At 45.2% G+C, this 19,276-nt stretch overlaps 1 protein-coding gene across 4 annotated transcripts in view; it reads left to right on the top strand.

The window, feature by feature from the left end:
• The window catches only part of DCUN1D3 (defective in cullin neddylation 1 domain containing 3), a 33,645-nt gene that overhangs the window by 1,775 nt on the left and 12,594 nt on the right, over positions 1-19,276 (top strand). For all 4 annotated transcript variants that reach the window (XM_033166420.1, XM_033166421.1, XM_033166424.1 and 1 more), the window contains exon 2: positions 3,183-3,307. The gene's annotated coding sequence lies outside the window, so the exon portion shown is untranslated. The remainder of the gene's footprint in view (positions 1-3,182; positions 3,308-19,276) is intronic.

Below are 19,276 nucleotides of genomic sequence, written 5' to 3'. Positions count from 1 at the left end.
AAGATTTGCACACATCCTCAGGGATGACCAAAGGCTTCCTGGGAAAGGGCTCAATGCCCTGGTTGTGGGCTTCCCAAAAAATTCCAGGTGACCACCACCAGGAATGAAATGCTGGACTAGGTGGGCCTTTGGTCTGAACTAGCAGATCTTTTCTTCTGTTCTAAGATGCTGAGGATCACTTAATTTATGGGGTGGAGCAGCTACCACTCAGTGTTCTTGACTTCACTGGTCCCTTCATAGTAGTATAGATTTCTCATTGTCACCTTCATACAGGGTGAGGTTTTGGGGTGACAGCTCTGCCTCTATTGCCTTTTCCCTTTCAACAAGTCTTTTATTAAGTAAGGTATCTTTCCTAGTCTGCATCTGTACTGGATATGCTTTTAGATGTTTTATCTCCTGTGTTTGATGGCTACTAGCCATGATGGCTTTGCTCTGCATCCTCACAGTAATGCAGGAGGAGCTTGCAGTGGTTGTCAAAGAGATAGTTGGGTGTCTTTTTCTCTGAAGAATTAAGGGATAACAACAAAGTGCTTTGTAGTGAAACGAGGAGTGGGATTTCCCTAACTGTAGAAAATGTGTTCCTTTTTTTTTAATTGGCTGTGTAGGAAACGTGCAAACAAAACGCCACATTCCAGTGTGGTTTGCTTTTCCAGTCATTATTCATATTCTCTTCCTATCTGAAGGGTGTGGAGGCAGATTTTTTTTACAAAGCATAACACCCTGCCCCCTAGGGGGTTTAGTGTTTATGCGAGCAATGAGTTCAGAGGTGTGTTTTTAAATAAAGTGACAATATTCATTTTTTAAAAAAATATTAATACTAATAACCTAAAATACTTCATTTTGCACAATTTGTATTTCTTTGTTTCTGAAATACTGGTCTTTGAGTTAAAAAGTTATGGCCAAGTAGGTTCATAAAATACATATCTCTCATAATTTGGATTTAAAAGCAGCCACTAGATTTTTGTGTTTTCTTTCCTTCTTTCTTTCTAAAAAAGCAAATCCTCTTAAGGTGTGCAATTCTGAGGGTGTCTTTTTAATGAAAGAGAACTGCCAATATTATAAAGTGCTGCTCTTAAAAAATATTTTGGACTATCCATTTAAATTAAGGTTACCAGATTTTTTTCAATGAATCTGGGGACACTTTCAAACTTCCTACTAAATAGTTGGATTTTGTCAGGGGACTGATTTGTAAATCCGGGGACTGTCTCTGGGAAACGGGGATGTCCGGTAACCTTAATTTAAATCAGAGGTGTTACTGATTTAAGTAGTCCCAACCCATCAGCTCTTGCCAGCATGACCAACGGTCAAGGATGATGGGAGTTGTAGTCCAGCAACAGCTGGAGGGCCACAGGTTTACCCCTCCACACACACATTTAAATATGCATGCAGTGGTAACAGGATGCCAAGGCCATAGTGTTAAGTTAACCAGTTTGTGGCAGTGTAATAGAAGTTTGTCTAACAATTGTTGCAAGCAGTGGTTAAGCAAACATTAACTGGAAGTTGTTTCCTTTTACGGCTACCATTGAGAAGAATGTTTGCACTCTTCAGGCAATCTGGCTAAAACAATTGATGCTCTGTCTCTTTCAGAATGGCTGTGGACTCCAGTGGGATGCCTATCCCTTAAATTCTTTGAATATACTTTAGAACCACAAATTTCCTCTAAAGCTCCTGGAAACTCTGCTTTTTTCAATTGCCTTCCTGTGCTACTCAAAGCAGAGGTGGGGAGACTGTGGCCTTACTAAATGTTATTTTTATTAGTATTATTGCGTTTATATCCCACCTTTCCTCAAACAGCTGAAGGGTGGTGCACATGGTTCTCGCCTTCCCTGTTTTTTCCTCACAGCAACCGTATTAGGTATTAGATATTTGTTGTCTAGCCAACAGCCAACTAGGCAGCTTCATGGCACTGGACTCCTAAAGAAGAACTTCATCTTCCTTAAGACTCACAGGTCACTTTTTGCACAGCACAGACTCTCAGTTGGCCTTTCTAATAGAGGTGTATTTCCTTAATCTTGGATTTTTGATTTTTTTTTTAATGTGCCAACATGGCTACCTTTGCTCTTCCGGTAGGCATCTCATTCCATTCCTTCTTCCCATCCCCAACTGAGCAACTTCAGTGATGCAGGAGGGCTTAGCAATTTGTTTCACACATTCAAGAAAGGGTGGGTAGCTTTGGAAATGTATCTCAAGCCCAAGGGCTAGAGCAAGTTGCATATATTAGCTGCATGTAATTACCATAATTTGTAGGTCATTTCCACAAATGTGCTGGGTGCCAACTTGCAAGAGACAGATGCGTTTCACTCCTGTGATAATTCTGGTTTTGAATGGTTAACATCAAATATGCAAAACCCTAGCCCCCCATGCCACCCGGCCAGTGAATCTGAATAAGCTCTGGAGACCATGAGATTTCCAATGCTCCAAGCTAACGCTTCCCCCTGCCCCACTTCAAGCTTTAGCATGAAGACCAAAGCATGGCCCAACAAACATCATTTTTTAGCACTGTGATGTGTGATGGGGTGGATTTAGACGTTCTCTGTAGCATCAGATCTACAGGCTGCCTTTATTTTATCTTTACAAATGTTGATATTTTGAGCCTTCAATAGTAGTAAGAATTTTGATTGTAATATAATTGTCACATAGGCAGCATGCAAAAATTGCCAGGCGCATTTTGCACCTGGCTATTGGCCACTTGCGACCAAGTGAAGATGCCCGGGCGCCATAATGGCACCTGACATCTCCACCATCTGGAGCTGCATGCCTGGGGATCCTTGGATCTTGACTGTTTTCACACACCAGCAACACATCTTGTAGAATTGTACCTGATCTATTTTATCTGCACAATCAGAATGAATTTCAGGAGCCAAAAGGTCATATTGAAAAATATGACTTACAAACCTTCAGGCCCCTTCAGACCCTACAAAACCTTCAGACATTCTGTTTTGGATGCTTCACTGCTGATACGCATTAAAAACTGGCAAGAGTTTTAACAGTTTGGATGGAGAGGTAATAATTAACAAGGAAGGTGGTTGGTTGGGTGCTTACCATCAATGTTGGGTGGATAAGATTAGGATCTTAACCACTGGACAGGACACCTTTCCCAGATTTTTACCTGTAACTGAAAACCTATACTATCTCCCCTTTAAAAAATAAATAAAATAAAAGTAACTATTTTGAAATCGTAGGTTCTGGACTTCATGAATGCCCAGCCGTGCTTTGAAGACTTGTGACCACTGCTGTTGGGCTCATGGTCTATCCACTCACTGTGAGAGAAGAGGCACCCTTGGAATACCCTGCTAGAAAGAACCGGGTATGTATCTGCTCCTGTAAAGATCTGCGCTGCTCAGCCGTAGGAGGTGGTGGGGAGGAGAAGAAGAAGAAGGGGAAATGCTCCCTTAGCTGTGATTGCAAGTCAGGAAGCACTGTTAATGCTGGATGCTGGCTGTGTTAGCTTCGTTCCACTGGAAACCCTTAAACCTCTCTGTTATACTATCAGTTGCACTGGATTCCCCCCCCCCCCCCGAACACCTTTGTTTATTTGTAGAAAAGTTTAAGATTTTCACAGCAGAATAATTCCCTCTCCCTAATTGCACACTTGGTGGTAACAGGACATATAGCAATGCGCCTCAATTTTCTATATCTCACCTCCTCATCTCCACCAATCTCCACCTCAAATGTCATGGTAGTTTCCTAAATGTGTACAGTACTGCGTCTTTAAAGTCACATATTAAGCAATTTGCGGTTGTAGCAGACACACATATGGACTTTCCCATTCTGCAAGCATATGCAGGAATTGAAGAAAGGTTCAAAAGAAGTAAAGGCGGGGCGGCAGAGAAGAGTAAAAGAAATCCAATTTGTTGTAGTTGAGAATGTCCACATTCAATAATGCTGCAAATCACTGGTGTTTGATTTATCCCAGGGATGATGCAATACCACACAATGAAGACAACTTGCCTTTTTACCCTGCTCTTTAGCCAAGAAGGCTCTTATTACAAGGGACAGTAATAAGACGGTCTCTGCCCTCCGGCTTGTTATCTAAAAGACATGGCACATAAGGAAAAAGGGGTAGGAAGGGAAGAGGAAAGGGGCAAGCTCAAGCGTCAGTTCTTAAAGGTGCAGCTCTTACCATTACCAGCTGAAATGGAAACAGTTTGGGATTCCTCATGGAATGGCTGCTGCTAAATGACAATCAAGGGGTGGTAAAAGGCGTCTGGGATCTTGCCAGTAGCACTATGGGAGCTGTTAAAAGCTGTGCAGGACTTGCTTGCTGCTTTTTCTGTGTTGGCTACTATGAAGTAGCTTTTTAGGCAGAGCTAGCTAGAGTTCTGTGAAGTGGGTCTCTCTTGGGGGCTGCAGGACCCGTGGCGGTGGACTGTGAGGTTTAAAGTGCTGTCGTCTTGAGGGCCTTGAGTTCAAGGCACAAGGTGTTTTGTTTTTCAACAGTGAGCATGTGGGTGGCCAAGAACAATGCTTGGCAGTTATGCGGCACTTTGTGTGTTCAGAATTATGTGCATTCGCTTCTGCAGGAAGCTAAAGCAGGCGTGCAGAGTTAATCCTGATAAAACAAATGGGACTGGGGAGAAGCCGAGGCTTGCTTAAGGCAGCTGAGTGGGGCCCTGCTCAACCATACACTTCACCAGGTGGCCTTGGGCCAGTCCCCATCTCTCAAGCCTAGCATATCTCCCAGGGTTCTTGTGAGGATAAAATGGGGGAGTAGAGAACCATATGCATTACCTTGGGCTATTTGAAGGAAAGGTGAAATAGAAACAATACCGTATTGGTCTGAATATAAGCTGCACCTTTAAAATTCGGGGGGGGGGGGGAGAGAGAAAAAAGACAATACCCGAATATAAGCCGCTCCCTTAAAATTCTGCAGGCACTCACATCCATTCCATTTTACCGCATGTCTTGTTTCAGCAGCAATATCGTAAAAGCCAATTTTTGTAAGCTCGCAAATTTAAGCCGCACTTTCACTTTTCACGGTCAGAATTTGGGGGGAAAGTGAAGCTTATATTCAGGCCAATATGGTAGTTTTTAAAGTGGTGGAACCCTCTGTCTCTTGCGTGGGCAACTAGATCTCAAGGATTGTATCCAACTATGCTATCGTCAGAGTAAACTCAGTGAAACAAATGGACCTAGGTTGTTATTGCCCATTATTTTCAATGGGTCTACTCTGAGTAAGGCTAGCATTGGCTACAGCTATGCCTGGACCATTACAAAGTGCATGTGAGGGCCAAACTATACGTTTCATTAAGGATGTGTTTACAATTGCGCCCTTAGAAGTGTGGCAAGTGCTTTCTTAGAATTGTAGAGTTGGAAGGGACTCTGAGGATCATTTAGTCCAACCCCCTGCAGTGTGGAAACAGGCAGCCATCCCATATGGGGATCAAACCTGCAACCTTGACGCTATCAGCACCATGCTCTAACCTCAGGAAACAAACAAGTGGTGGTGAAATCCAGTTGAGATCTACAAGGTAGGGGATTAGCTCTTGATCACCAGAAAATGTTATCCGTTGAAGCTGCTAGTTGCACACATTGGTGTTATCTGCTGGAACTAGCACTTTGCTGGGGGGGGGAGGGAATGGGGGGATTACAGTGGGAAAGTGGTATGTGGGGAATGGGTTAAGCCACTCCCTCTTCATTGCACTTCCTAGTTGCTGCTTAAAAAAATAAACCAAAAAAAAAGCACTGGCCATACATCTAAGCATGCAGTTGTAAACACACTATTACCAGGATGTATCACTTTGCTCAGAGTTTTAGGAAAATACAGATTTGCATCTGGGTTGCTGGTTCCCCCTCCTACACACACCCCTTTTCAAGAACACACACATTTCCCAGATAGCGATGTGGGTTTTCTGGAAAACTTTGCCTTGGCAAATTTCCCAGAAAACTCTGGAAAATGTCCCAGTGCCCTGTATCTTTAAAAGAAAAAGTTATTCCAATAGTCAAAGAGTTGAATGAAAATATTTGATTGAGGGCAAGGCGGCGGCGGTGGTGGTGGTGGAAATCGACAAGGTGTACATTTTTCAAGCTGTTCATAGTTTTATTGAAAGCATTTCTATTTGAATATCTGCAAATAGTGTAAGACGGGTCTCTTCCCTTAAAAATGTTAAGAGAGAGGAAAAAAGAAGGGACTGAAAACTTTTCCCTGGCTGCTTTTGGCACCCCCTGAGAGCTGTGTGGGAAGTAACAGACCACCTGCGTGGCATGTAGAAGGTCCCTCTACATGCATCTCGGCATCTCCGGGTAGGGCGGGAAAAGACTTGTATGAAACCCTGGAGAGCCACTGTCTGGAAGTGTAGACAGTACTGAGCGAGATGGATCACTTTTTCTCACTCAGAACAACACAGCTGAATCATTTGGGGGGAACAACCATAGCTCAGTAGGCAAAGCAGCTGCTTTGTAGGTTCAGTCCCTGCCTGGCATCTCCAGGTGGAGCTGGGGAAAGACAACCGCCTAACTAACATTCTGGAGAACTGCTGCCAGTCAGTGTAGGAGGCAGTGCTGAGCTAACGAATGGTCTGGCTCAGGATAAGGAAACTTCCTGTGTTCCTGTTGCTTGCCATGCCAATTAACCTGTTGAAATCCCCCAGTCTGCACCCTTAGAATCACAGAACAGAAGAGTTGGAAGGGACCATGAGAGTCATCTAGTCCAGCCCCCTGCAGTGTAGGAATCTGTTGCCCAGTGTGGGGATCAAACCTTGAGATTAAGAGTCTCATGCGCTACTGACTGAGCTATACCCAGTCAATGGTTAAAGGTGCAGTGGCCCTGGCCTCATTTTTACCCCCACTGGCCAGCCTAGTACTTGGTCTTGTTCCAAAAGCCTCTGGCAAGAAAGATTTGTCGTTTTGCAAGCTGCCTCCTGGAGGGTGAGAAGAGGGTATCCAAAAGCGCGAATGAACAAACTTTTGGTACTGGCTCCACCCACTCCTGGCTCCTGAAGGAATGTGGTCCTTGACAGAAGAAAGGTTGTCCACTCCAACACTTTTAATAATTTGCGTTATTCCCCCCCCAAAAAAAAAAGATGGGCAGTATCAGCCTCAATTGTTAAAGCAAAAGTACATAAGTTGGAGCCAGGTATGATAAAACTTTTCCAGAGTGGTCAGATTTCAGTATCTAATATAATCGGCAGCTGGTTCCTCAGAAGTGCCAAGCGCAGGCAATCTTGGCCAGGTTTTTCTATATCTTCAGAGTCTTAAAGGGACCTCACAGGTCACCTTGCCCACCCCCTGCTGCTCAAGAAATCTGCTGATGCCGTGTCCCTCTGATGGCCGGCTAGCCAGCATCTGCTTGGAAACCTCTTAGTGAAGGAGATTCCGCGGTCTTCCAAGACGGTCTGTTCCAGTGCTGAACAGCTTGTACTTTCACTATGTCCTTCCTTACGTTGGGTACAGAGGTACTGGTACAGTCTCTCTTGAGGAGGGCCTGGGAGTTGCTTACATCAAGCCTGGGAGTTTCCTTACTTACAACACCCAGGAGGGAGGCCTTGGAGACAACCAGGTCTCACACCTGCACCTCCAGTTATCCAGATGAGGAACTTGAAAAAGCCGCCTTATACAGAATCAGATAAGTATGGCAAAGGCACTCACCATACGTTTAAAGCACACCAAACACACATTAAAAACTGCTTCCCCAAAGAATCCTGGGAAGTGTCGTTTCCAGCTCACAGAGCTACAATTCACAGTACCCTTAACAAACCACAGTTCCCATGATCCTTTGGGGGAAATCACATGTTTAAATGTGCCTTGGATGTCCTATAAGTGTATGGTAATGGATCTGCCCTTAGTCTATCTAGCTCAGCAGTGTCTGCTACTAAACCAACTGGCAGCGGCTCTCAAGGATTTCAGACAGCAATCTCTTCCATGAGACAAAAGGGGACCTTCTGAATGTAAAGCACATGCTGTAAACACTGAAAGCTCCTTCCTTTGCTCCCCCCCCCAAAAAACCCCGTAAAGGTAAAGGGACCCCTGACCATTAGGTCCAGTCGCAGACGACTCTGGGGTTGAGGCACTCATCTCGCTTTACTGGCCGAGGGAGCCGGCGTACAGCTTCCGGATAATGTAGCCAGCATAACTAAGCTGCTTCTGGCAAAACCAGAGCAGCACACAGAAACACCGTTTACCTTCCCGCCGGAGCAGTACCTATTTATCTACTTGCACTTCATGCTTTCGAACTGCTAGGTTGGCAGGTGCAGGGACCCAGCAACGGGAGTTCACCCCGCCGTGGGGATTTGAACCGCTGACCTTCTGATTGGCAAGCCCTAGGCTCTGTGGTTTAACCCACAGCGCCACCTGCGTCCCCATACCCCTCCCAAAACAATTAGGAGAGGTGCTAGTATATTCTCATTCCCCCCTCCCTTTGGATTGTTTGTTTTAATTTTAATTTTATTATTCCATTTATATCTCGCTTTTCCTCCAAGGAGCTCAAGGTGGCATTCATGGTTCTCCCCCTCCCCATTTTATCCTTACGACAACCCTGTGAGGCGGTTTAGGCTGATAGATGGTGATTAGTCTCCATGATCACCCAGTGAGCTTCATTGCGGAGTGGGGATTTGAACTCTGGTCTCCCAGGTCCTCTTTAACCTATGCGCCACACTGTAAATAGCACAGCTTTGCTCTTGAATCTCTCCCCTGCTACTTATGAGTGTTTCTGGTGCAATGCAGCGCTGTTGTGTCCATTCGTTATGTTATTAATTAATTTTATGAAACAGTTCGTTTTTAGAAATGGTGTAACTGTCTGTAGAAAATTGTTTTGAAAGCTTTTTATATATATTTTTCCATTGCAATAAACTTTCTGCAGAAAACATTCCATTCTGCACTGGTGTTGATAGTAAACGGTGGCCAAGAGCAGGAATTGCTCATCCTTGATATAGCAGACCTCTCCAAGTCAGTAAACAAAAGTGTTTTGAACCTTTTCCCTGCTGTAACCAAGGGCAAGTGTCTCTGTGGATTTGGTGTGTTGAGTGTGCCTGTGAAGACTTCCCTTCAGATGTGCTGATCTAATGCATCCAATCCCAATAGCGATTTGCTCAGTGGATTCTTGGTAGCGCATGTCATGGTGTGCTCAGGGGTGAATGTTGGGGGGCTGTTGATTTTCTTGTTCTTCCTTGCTGCTTCAGGGAGCTGCAACCCTCTCTGAACTCGAAGCCTTTTGGAGCCTGCTCTGCTAAGAGGCCGCTTTGGATATCAAGATGGAGATTTGGCACCCCAGTGTATTCAGCTGTTGATGTTTTGCAATATTTATTAAAGGTGGTTCTGAAGAAATAAGAAATAACACTTGTCAACACGCACATTTCTTTGGGAGCACTACAGTTTTTGCCAAACGCGGCTTTTCTCTCCATTTAAACTTTTGCTTTATTGTATAGTTAATCAATATTTTGATTATGCAGCACCAGGGCCCAGTGGCAATCAATATGCCGATCATTTGTTAAAAGTCAGCATCTGGTAGCAATCTCCCCGCGAACATGTGTTTTTAATAAGTAGAGGAAGAGCTTTTAAATGTCTGTTTCGTTTTGCAAACTGTTGCCCTTTCTCAGCTGCAAACAGCAATATCAGATCAATCTACCATGTTTCTTACAGTTTCTCTCAGCAAAGCTGCTGAGGTTGAATGTATTAGATCTGAAGGATGCATTAAATCAGCACATCTTGAAGGGAAGTGGCACTCAGCTGTCAGTCCCTCCTCCCCATGTGCCGTCCCAACCGCTACCGCTATTCTGGGCTATCTACAGGTTGAAAGCCTGCTTAAGCGATCAAAGCAAACTTAATCTTGTTGGACTGCTCTTCCCATCAGCCCCAGCTAGCATGACTAGGGATGATGGGAACTGGAGTCCAACAACATCTAGAGGGCAACACGTGGACTACCACTGCACTTGGGGCAATGTAAGGAACATGTGAGAAGCAGAATCTCAACCTCATGTTATGTTGTTTCTTATTGATAACAGTCCCTCAATACCCTCTCCCCTGGGAGGACCCCCTGTCCAGCAGTAGCCTAAGATTAAAGCATTCACATTCAGAAAGTCTGTCCTTGATCTGTTGATTTGGGGGAGAAAGCAGGTCTGGGATATAGATTTGCAGTTGCACATACAAGGTCTGGCAGTCTGTGACTTGCGGGATGCAGGACGGAATAGGCTCTACTCCAAGCTCCACTCTACATCTGGCTCCACCCCCATAGCCACTATTTTGCCCTTGTCTCTGCTTGGTGGGTGTTGCTGTTCTAGTAAGAAACAAACACACACACACACCGCAAATCCAGATCCTACAAGCCTGGAGTCTGCCTACCTTGCCCTGAAAACGGGTAGTGGATGCAGGAGTGCAGACCCCTGGTGTTTTGTCCCAGGCCAATTAAAGGGCTTTGGTTAAGAAAGTTGGGTTTAGATCTAAGAAAACGATGGCACTGTTGGCTTCCAAAGCATAATGCCTTCGTCTGGAGCAGGTGTGGGGAAACCTTTGGCCCTCCAGGTGTTGCTGAACCACAGCTGCCATCATCTCTGACCCCTTGGCCATGCTTGCTAGGACAAATGGGATTTGTAGATCAGCTCCATCTGGATGTCCGAAATTGTACCACACCTGCTCTAGAGATGCTGTCTACATCTTTCTATGGAGGCTAATGTTGGTGTGCAGTGGTGACAAAGAATATCAATTGCAACTACAGCTGCCTCCCTTGCTAGTTGTGGAATCTCTTTTAAAGAGCTATTTCTGGCTTGCACAGAGCATTTAAGAGTGCAACACGGTCCTTACTGGGACTTTGAGGCCCAACTGAACACTTGGAGCAGCTGCTCGTGCAGGTTTGTCAAATGATTTAGACCGGTTGATGACTACTGTCGGTGCCCAGTTCCTTCCTCCTGAGTTGTTCTCCTTTCCTTCCTCTGTACAGAAATTGTCCTCACCTACCCAGTGTCCTCAAAATAAAAGTGAGCTTTAACGGCGACGGTTTCATCAGACTTGCATATTTATATGTAAACAGTGGCATGCAAATTAGCTTTGTTAGCAACCTTTCCTGAACAGGCTGGAATGTGTTGCTCTTCTAACTCTCCAGCCAGGAACTGCTGTTTCCTTTATAGAAGCCGCTTGGCCTGAAGACGAAAAAGAATGTTTGGCTTTGTAGAGGCGGCGTCTGCGCCCTCCTTGTTGCTGCAAACACAACATGCTTCTCCAGGGACACCATGGTGTGTTTAGCACAGTCACAACCTATTTAAATTTGTCTCCTTACTACCCCCCCCCCCAGCTGATTTTGGACCAGGGCTATTCTCAGTAGTGGGTCACTTAACATCCAAGTGTTAAAGATGCCAGGGGATGGGGGGGGGGCGCGTTTTGCTGGTTCTTTGAAGTACATCCACAGTGACTTTTATTACAGTTGTGGAACTGCTGACAGCTCTTCAGTTTGCAAGCTAGATTTTGCCATTGAGGCTGTATATAGTGCAAAGGTACAGCAGATTTTTTGGGGGTGGGGTGGGTGGGTAAAACCACCAGACAGCATTTGGCTCTTAGATCATTAGATCACTGTTTCCCAAACTTGGGTTTCCAGCTGTTTTGGGGCTACAATTCCCACCGTCCTTGACCACTGGTCTTGCTACCTAGGGATGGTGGGAGTTGTATTCCAAAAACAGCTGGAGACACAAGTTTGGGAAACACTATACAATTTCATAGGTGGGGAACTATAGCCTTAGGGTAAATTCACCATTCCAAGTTTCTCTGCCTGGCCCATGGGACTCTCCCCAGCACACCCCATCTCTGTAAGACATGTCATATTCACTGGCCCTCGAGTGTTTTTGCCTTGCTGGAAATATGTCATTGAATATTGTTTAATGTCTGTTGCTTGCCTAGATGGAGGGCAGATAGGGGTGTGTGAATGTGTGTATAAAGGCAAAATTTACATTGGTTGCTCTGCCCAGCTTTGTCTCTGGCCTTGCTCGTCACTGGCATATGGCCCCCGGAAATGGTTGCCCAGAGTAGAATGTGGCCATTGAGCTGGAGAAGGTTCCCCCCCCCCAACATACACCCTCCATATTGGATTGCAAGGCTCACCCCCCCCCCCACTCAACATGGCTGTCAACCTTTCCCTTTTTTGCAGGAAATTCCCTTATTAAACATTGGGAAACAGCAGGGAGGGTTGACAGCTATGTATATAGCAGTGGGGAACAGCAAGGAGGGTTGACAGCTTTGCCACTCAAGCACATGTCAGCTCTGCTTTTTAATGAATTAAAAGCCCCATGCTTAACATTTGGTCGCAGTGGTGTGCAGTCATAGAGTTAGGTCAGCGGCAAACCTGCTACCACTGGTATACGGAAGGTTGCCCAGGAGGAAATGCAGCCCTTGGACTAAAACAAGATCCTCTGCCTAGGAGAGCAGCATTGGAAGTCCCACCTCTGCCACGGCCCAGCCAAATTTTAGTCAGAGTTGGTTCTTCACTTGTGAAATAATAACACACAGGGTGAATGAATGAAGCAGACAGACTACAAAGGGTTCTGCAGATTGCAAGTGGCATGTGGGAATTATTTAATAGTAACAAAAGCATTTGGATTCTCATAGCAGTAAGGTACAGTAGAACTGAATGCATGTTTTGGCAGGTGCTGTTGAGGAAAAACCTCTATGTCTCACCTGCATCCAAGCTAGAAAACCCCTCTCATCATTCGAGTTCCCTAAGTTCTACTGGCAGGCGCTTAGAAAGAGAGATGGTTTTACAGCTGTCTCCTCTGTTGCTTTACACCAGGGATGGGAAACCTTTATTTTGTTGAGGGTTGCATTCTTGGGGTGGTGGTATTTTGTCTACGTGTTGGCAGTGAGGCCAGAATCTAAAGTGAGTGGGGGCACCCATTCCTTTCTCTGCCTGTGCTGCTGCCCTGTGGACAGCATAGGAAGGGACAGGTCTCTCTTTCCACAGATGTGAACTGATAATTTGCATGCAGCTTTCACTCTGCCTCCTCCTATTACTCCATCTGTTTCAGGTTCCCCCTCCCATTTCCCACCCTCCAGACTCCTTTCCTCCCTCGGACTCCTTCCACCCACCTGAAACTAGGCCAAGGGCTGCACCCTTCCCATGCTCTGCTTTACCCCAAAGGTTTCTGGATCAAAAAGAGTTCTATCAGTTAGGGCTGGGCAATAACTGGCTTTCAACATCCCGATGTATCACCAGCTAAACATTGAAATATATTGATATATCATGATGCTTGAAATAAGGATGGAACTATGTAGAGGCAAACAATAGGGCTGGGCGTTAATCTGGTTTTCAACACTTGTGATATATCACCAGCTAAACATTGCGATTTACAGTGGTACCTCGGTTTTTGAACGTAATCTGTTCCAGAACACCGTTCGACTTCCGAAACGTTCGGAAACCAAGGTGCCTGCAAATTCAAAAGAGAAAATTGGGGGGGGGGGGGCTCAGCGGAAGCTGTTCAACTTCCGAGGCACGTTCAAAAACAGAAGCATTTACTTCCGGGTTTTCAGTGTTCAAAAACCAAAATGTTTGACTTCCAAGACGTTCGAAAACCGAGGTACCACTGTACCGATATATCACCGTGTTTGAATCAAGGATGGAGCAATGTAGAGGCATTGGCTGGTTTCACAATTCTTCCCCCGTTGTGATTTTTGCATAACACACATCATGTTTCGTGATAAATTGCCAGGTCAAAAATTATTAAGCTGATATCACGATACGGACTTCAAAACCTCTGGGGAAAGATGTAACTATTAAAAGCATTTAAAACTGGTTTGTGTATATGGTGGATCTGAAATGACACTTATTTTTTCTGGGAAGGTGAAGGTAATGGCCCTACTAAGAATCTTGTGCATCCTTAATGGTGCAGATTGAGAATATGTCTCACTGAGATCTAGAGATTAGATTTCTAGAAATTAGAAGCTCTTCCCCTTGTTTCTTCTGGTGTTTCTATCTCCTGGTCCAGCTGATGTCTCTCTTCCCCCTCCTGTGCTGATTTGCTGAAGTCTTGGGTGAGAACCTGAACGCTAAAATTGGCTCACCGCTCTGTAAATCCACTTAAGCAAAACCTATGGGATGCGCATCATTTATTCTGATCCTGGGATTTAGATTTCCACATCGCAGGTTGTGGGCCAGCCTTGACATAATGGAAGCCCATGGGAGACCCAGTACTTCATAGATGGGAGAAATCAGTGCAGACACACTCAATCGGAGAAGGACCTTCATAGTGCTGCACATGAAAGGGAATTATTTAGAGCTTGAAATATTGTGATATAAAGAAAGATATATCCTGTAGCTGGTGCATGAGAGAAATAGAATAATTACTGTTCCACGCTCCAGATCTACATTTCAAAAGAAATGTTTGAATTGCTGATACAAAAGCATGTCTTTGGGGATGTGTGTGTGTCTCACATAGTTCATCTTCTCCTCTTCACTCCCACAACCAGTCTCAGGTTCTGGAGTTGTTACCTTATTTACAAGGCTGGCTTACCTTTTTTTGGTGCTTCGTTTCTGATGCTTGGTGTTCATAAGACTGACAGATGAACTAGCAGAATATTAGACTAGAGCAGGGTTTCCTAAATTGGGGCCTCCAGCTGTTTTTGGGCTACAGTTCCCATCATCCCTGACCACTGGTCCTGCTAGCTAGCGATGACATTTGCCTGGAGAGGAACCTGACTTTCAGTTGAGCTGTTGGGTGATCCTCTCTTCATGGCACACTTCCTTAAGATGTTTGATTCCGGTGGAGTCCTTGAAAAGATGTTAGAAGAATGAACTCCCATCAAGATCTTGCAATCATATGAATGATGTTGCAGTTTGGGGGTGTGCCAGCATGGGACACACATGACACATTGCTGGCTGATAGCAAAAGCAGAACTGGAGTAGGACAGAATTGGTTTTGTGAGCCCAACTGCTGCTGCTGCTTCACTTCCCAGTAGTGTGTGGCTGCTGTGTTTTAAACATGAATATTCATCTTACACCGGTTTTCAGAAAGTTTATGAAAGATTCCTACAGTGGTTGCATCTAGATTTGCAGAGCAGCTCTTAAAATAATAATTTTAAAAAAAACCCACTCTTGGTTAGGAACAAAAGGGGAACTGGTGGTTTCCCTCCAAAATCGCAGTTACAATTTGGGTAAAGTGGGTGAGGCTTTAGTCTAGTTACACTTCCTCATTTTCTTAGGCGGTTGGACGGACCTCTTTTCTCTCTTAAAGGAACTGAGCTTCCTTGTGGAATTTCTCCTCCAGCTCATGGAAGCTTCAAGGCACTGCATTTTGATATGTCGCCTTGGTGCACAGAATCATCAAGTTGGAAGGGACCACAAGGGTCCCCTGCAATACACGAAACTTTTTGCCTTCAGATTGAGAGTCTGGTGCTCTGCCGACTGAGCTGGTGTAAAGGTGGGGAGCTGATTCAGCGCAGGGGCCACATTCCTTTCTGGGCAACCTCACAGGAGCTCTGTGGAAGTCGTGGGCAGGGCCTGTGGCCAACGCAGAAAGAGCAGTAAATGCGAATATCACCTTTATACAGCAGGCTGTGTTTCTTCACACTCACGAGGCCCTTTCTATCCTCCATCCTCACAAGCAAGGAGTTCATCAGAGTTCAGGGACACATTCTAGCCAGGCAAACGCACGCGAGGAGCGTGCAAAGCAGGGCTGGTGAGGGATGTGGCTTGGGAGGTTGCATGGTTTGCAGACAGTGATACCTGGAGTGACGTATCTGGCTCCCAGGCCTGAGGATCCCCATCCCTGTTTTAGATGGAAGATGGTTCAGCAGAATTGCTCCACTTTCTCCCCTCTATTCCACACAGCCTTCCAATTTATTTATTTATTTCTCATTTTTATTGATTTTTTAATTGATTATGATACATAAATTTTATCTATGTACATATATAAGTAGATAGTTATGAACCTAAAATGTTATTCATATAACATGGTGATGTTATCTGGATGTAAGAATCTCTCTTTACAAAAGTCAATTCATTAGAAAGTCCTCACAATGCCGAAAGGTTCACTATTTGCTTAAGATTTAAACGACTTCTCCCACTACCAACAAGAAAAAAAATGTTAGAAAATGGCAACCTTTGGTAGCTGATTATTTTACAGAATTTATCCAGAGCTGCAGCTGTCAGAAGTGAGTTAGGCTTCCCCAAGGAAGCGTAGACAGCTATCATGGGAAGTTTAGGGGCTTTTAAATATGGAAAGGCAGCATAAAAATAAAATTATATAGAAGTTCAATCTTCTCTCTGAGCTCTGTTTTGATTTGGAGGTCTGAATGTGAGTTCTTAGAGGTCATTCAGAGGGAAGTAATAGTACCACTCTATTCTGCCTTAGTCAGACCACACTTAGAATACTGTGTCCAATTCTGGGTACCACAATCTAAGAAAGATGTTGACAAGATGGAACGTGTGCAGAGGAGGGCAACCAAGATGATCAAGGGTCTGGAAACTAAGCCTTATGAGGAGCAATTGAAGGAGCTGGGTATGTTTAGCCTAGAGAAGAGGAGACTGAGAGGAGATATGATTGTTGTTGTTGTTGTTGTTGTTGTTGTTCGGTCGTTCAGTCGTGTCCAACTCTTTGTGACCCCATGGACCAGAGCACGCCAGGCACGCCTATCTTTCACTGCCTCCCGCAGTTTGGCCAAACTCATAGTCGCTTCGAGAACACTGTCCAACCATCTCATCCTCTGTCGTCCCCTTCTCCTTGTGCCCTCCATCTTTCCCAACATCAGGGTCTTTTCTAGGGAGTCTTCTCATAAGGTGGCCAAAGTACTGGAGCCTCAACTTCAGGATCTGTCCTTCCAGTGAGCACTCAGGGCTGATTTCTTTAAGAATGGATAAAATTGATCTTTTTGCAGTCCATGGGATTCTCAAGAGTCTCCTCCAGCACCACAATTCAAAAGCATCAATTCTTCGGCGATCAGTCTCCATGGACAAAGACAACAGGAGATATGATAACCATGTTCAAATACCCTAAGGGCTGTCACATGGAGGAAGGAGCATGCTTGTTTTCTCCTGTTCTGGTGGGTAGGACTCGAACCAATGGCTTCAAGTTGTAAGAAAGGAAATTCTGACTAAACATCTGGGAAAACTGTTCAGCAGTAGAACAGACTCCCATGGGAGGTGATGCACTCTCCTTCCTTGGAGGTTTTTAAGCAGAGGTTGGATGGCCATCTGTCATGGATGCTTTAGCTGAGATTCCTGCATTGCAGGGGGTTGGACTAGATGGACACTGGGGACCCCTTCCAACTCTATAGTTCTATGGTTGTCACTTCATCCTTCACTTCCTAGCATGGGATTCTACTATACCTTTCTCCTCTAATGTAGCCCAGACACTATAGCAGAAGAGAAATGAGTATAGAAGGGAAACAACTCCCATGAGCTCCATCCTGTGTGGAAGTTGGAAGTCCACAATATCTAGAGATCACCAAGTTGGACGAAGGCTGCTTTAGAATATAAGACACAATCCCTTCCCCAGGTATTTTACAATCTAAAATCTGGCACAGACAGCCGAGGAATGGAGACATAGGAAGCTGTCTTATACTAAATATTGGTCTGTCCAGCTCAATATTGTCTACACTGAGTGGCCATGGCTCTCCAAGGTTTCAGGCAGGAACCACTACCTGGAGATGCCGGGGATTGAACCTGGGAGCTTCTATGTGCAAGGCAAATGCTCTACCGTTGAGCTAGAGCTCTTAGAGAAATGGCAACAGATTGGGGAAGAGCATGTATGGCTTTCATTTATGTATGCTTTCACTTGGCTACTGCAGTGTCCAGAGGACTCTGTAGTTGTGCCAAAGGTGTGTCAGGAAATGTGGGCACTGAGTAAGGATTTGAAGGAAATGAGAGGTGTGACAAGAGAGAGGGAAGAGGTAAAAAACAAGAGTTTGGAAACAAGGTTGGCTGGTCCTGGTGATAAGGAAGCTGCCACGGACAGACTGCAGCTCAGTGAATATTATGCATGCAAATACCCCTGGTTCAACCCGCAGCATCTTTAAGTAAGCCTGGGAACCCTTGTCTGAAACCCTGGAGAGCTGCCAGTCAATGTAGGCAGGCTCTGAGCTCAGTGGAACAATGGCCTGACTTGGTACCAAAGAACTTCCTGTGTAATGCTGCTCATCGCTGATGTTATGCTTGTAACTAGCTAGTCACCTTTAATAAAGTGTGTACTGCAGTTTTTTTTTGTCTTGGTCTGTTTAAAAGTGTGTCTCCCCCCCCCCCAGCACCCAGCCCAGAAAATGCACCTCTCTCTCCAAAAATATCACCCTCTAAAAATATTTTTGGAAATGTCGACTTCTTTCCCCGCCACCCCTCCAGTCGGCAGCTATTTATGGACAAATGTTGTCAGGGCTACCATGCAACCCAATTACAGAACAATTTGCAACACAACTGAACCCAAAATAGTAAGGGAGAGTTCACCGTTGTCAGTTGCAACAGATGTTCCAATTGCTTGGCACCTGGTTATGCTGCAGCGTGTTTGCAGGCCAGCCTAGGTGGGGAAAAGAACATCACTTTGTCCTTCCTTGGCGTACAAAAGAGGTCTGCTCAAATCAGTGAGGAAACTGGGTTTGTCTGGAGCCTTCTGCTTTGCAGAACTGAAGTGGCAATGGGCTGCAGTCTCTGGCCAAGCAGACATGGAGGCTTTCATGCATAACTTGACGGGAGTGAAAAGTGAGCTGCCAAATGTTTTTTGCCATGTTGGCCTTGTAAAGCAGAGCTATCTCTCGCCATGTTGGGCAGTCAAGTACTGTAAGGAAGAGCTCACTCTAAGCTTGCTGATGAAAAGCAGGCATTCACCATGCAAGTGTGATTGCTGGATTGCCAAACGGAGGTGACTTGAATGCACTAAAAAAGTATTATAAAAAAGGTAAAGGTAAAGGACCCCTGACAGTTAAGTCCAGTTGCAGACGACTCTGGGGTTGTGGTGCTAATCTTGCTTTACAGACCGAGGGAGCTGGCGTTTGTCCACAGACAGTTTTTCCAGGTCATGTGGCCAGCATGACTGAGCTGCTTCTGGCGAAACCAGAGCAGCACACGGAAACGCCATTTACCTTCCCACCGGAGCAGTACCTATTTATCTACTTGCACTTTGACATGCTTTTGAACTGCTAGGTTGGCAGGAGCTGGGACCGAGCAACGGGAGCTCACCCTGTCGTGGGGATTCGAACTACTGACCTTCTGATCGGCAAGCCCAAGAGGCCCAGTGGTTTAGACCACAGTGCCACCCACGCCACCCTCCCCCCAATATTATAGGCAGTGCTATTTTTTGAGAAAAAGATGTGCTGAAGTTCACCATGAATGCCTCCCTTGTTCTCTTACAATGGCAATGGCACACACAGGTGCCAGAAC

The sequence above is a fragment of the Lacerta agilis genome, chromosome 13 (genome assembly GCF_009819535.1).
Source record: "Lacerta agilis isolate rLacAgi1 chromosome 13, rLacAgi1.pri, whole genome shotgun sequence".
NCBI lineage: Eukaryota > Metazoa > Chordata > Lepidosauria > Squamata > Lacertidae > Lacerta > Lacerta agilis.
The sequence above is the reverse complement of the archived record's forward strand: the minus strand, read 5'-3'. Positions and strand labels throughout refer to the sequence as shown.